The following is a 2,535-nucleotide window of genomic DNA, read 5'->3' on the forward strand; positions in this document are numbered from 1 at the left end:
CATATGAGCCTTTAGGTTTATTTTATATCCAAACCATAGTAGAATAGAATGCAACCAGAGAATAACAAATTAGGGCTCCATCGTTGTAAGAAGCCTTTGCTCACTTTAACTCTAGATGAAGAGTCTTTGGTCTTGACAACTAAGTATGACTGAACTCTGAGAAAATGTGAAGGGAAAGAACAAAAGAGTCACCTCCATGTGAGAGCCCCCTGCTAGCAGAATGATAAGGAAAAAGACTTAATGACCTTGAAAACTGCACGGTGACAATAAGAGAGCTGCAAGATGGAAAGAGATTGGGACCATGAATCACCACCTGGAAAAAACTACTCACCCATCAGGACTGGACTTTGTGTGTTATAGGGTTAACCCACCTTAAGTACTACACTTGGAAAGAAAGCTTATTCCACAAATTAGTTAAATTAGCTCTTTATAGTTTGGGTCTTCTTTCTTCAATCAGACTGAAAATTTCTTTGGGACACATCCATTTAAAATTCTTATGTCTCTGGAACTGAGAGGGGTAGGGAGGAAAAGGTGGTGGGGGGTGGGGGGAAGGGGGGAGAAATGGCCTAAACAATGTATGCACATGTGAATAAATGAACAAAGAAAATGAAATAAAATTCTTATGTCCTCAGAGATCCTAAGTAGAGGCATGCACATAGTGAGCCTTCAGTAAATGCTGAGTGTTTAACAGACTTCAAATGGAATGAAACTGGGTCTTTGTGGCTTGTTTCAAATAGTACTTAGAAGTTCTCCCTTGGTATAGTCACAAAAGATTGGTTCCAGGACCCTCCAGGATACTGAAATCCAAGGATGCACAAGTTCTTTATATAAAATAATAAACATCTGCATATAACCTACATACATCTTCCTATTCATTTTAAATAATCTGTAGATTACTACTTATACTACATAAAAAAAGTAAATGCCATGAAAATAATTGTTATACTCTATTGTTTAAGGAATAATGATAAGATAAAGTCTGACTATGTTCTGTACAGATGAAATAAATCTCTACATGTGGAGTCCCCACACTATGGTGGGTTTACTGTGTAGGATTTTGTGCTATTGATCACTTTTGTTTTCATTTTTATTAGCATCTATTTCATTGCACAGGGGGATTCATTGTGCCTATTCCGAATAGCCTTACATTGTACATTGATCAGATCACCCCTGCCATCTCCCCCACGATTGGTCACTTTTAGTAAAGTTTCTTGCTGCTAAGGAACTCTTAGGGAATGGAGATCTAAGAAAAAAAAGTTAAATGGATAGGTCTAAAAACCCACTTACAATTTCATTGAGAGCTGTTTCCCACTGTAGTTCTAGAGGTTATTGAACATAATGGAAGCTTTAGTAGAGATGAAACATGGCTATGAGTTGGGAGGATGTTTGAGGTCTCTGGACCCAACTCAGCCACAAATTGTGTGACCTTTAATTTTCCTGCATCTAAAATGAAGTCTGTGGTTTTCCAATGAAGTTCTATGGACCAGCAATTCTAATGCATAACTAGCTTTCAATTATGCATCTACCCCCCTGTGCTTCTGATGTACAAGCCAGATTTGAGGATCGTTGTGCTAAGTGACCTTATCTTATGAGTCTGTTTTTTACCATGAAAACATAAACTAACTTTGCTGAATTTAGAATATAGAATTGAATAACCCATTACTATGGGAGAAAAAAAGGCACCTTTGGCTTGTTCAAAGATGAAATGGAAAAATAAACTTATTTTAACATAACTTAATAGAGGAAATATTTTCTTTGATAGGATATTAGAGAATCTGTCAAGACTTTACTGAACAGGGGAGTCAAAGGTTGCAGTGCAGGGACTTAATAAATATTTGTTGATTAACTGGTTGATGTGCTAATTCAAGCAGAGATGGGATTTTGTCTCTGTTTTAAAGTCAGGATTTCTAATTGCTCATTCAGGATAAAAATATGCATTGTGTTCAGCTAAGCAACCTAGCTTTTCTATTCCATTATCCAAACACACACCAGAAAGGATTTAATGTAGCCTTTGGCAACCAAAGATAGAACTCCCATATCAGGCTTCTTTCAGGCAAATATTGTTGGTTACTTTTACTTATTGAGAAATGCTATGTGATATGCACAGGGCTTGACATCCCTTAAATCCTAGGCCCCCCAGGAATCTCTAGCAGAAATTCTTGCCTTTTTAGAGTGGCATTGTTCCCCACCAGGAGGTGGTTTTTTGTGCCTTAGAGTGAAACCCAAAAGATGACTATGGCAGAGCTTTCAAAACAGAAAGGATCCAAGATCCTTTCAAAAGCACAGCTATCAGAACTATTGGTTCTGAAATTGAGCAATTTCCAGTGGTATCAAAGAATTGGAGTATTATAATTAGAATGTTTCTTCTATTCAACACATTCCAAACTACATTCTATTCAAGATATTCAGAATGCATTTTTATTCAACGTATTCAAAATGTGCATCCTTCAAAAAGTGTTCCTCAGTCAGCAGTCCCACCCCAATTCAGTTGTTCCCACTTTTATTCTGAAGGCCATTTGAGTGATACACTCACAT

The sequence above is a fragment of the Castor canadensis genome, chromosome 14 (assembly GCF_047511655.1).
Source record: "Castor canadensis chromosome 14, mCasCan1.hap1v2, whole genome shotgun sequence".
NCBI classification, from domain to species: Eukaryota; Metazoa; Chordata; class Mammalia; order Rodentia; family Castoridae; genus Castor; species Castor canadensis.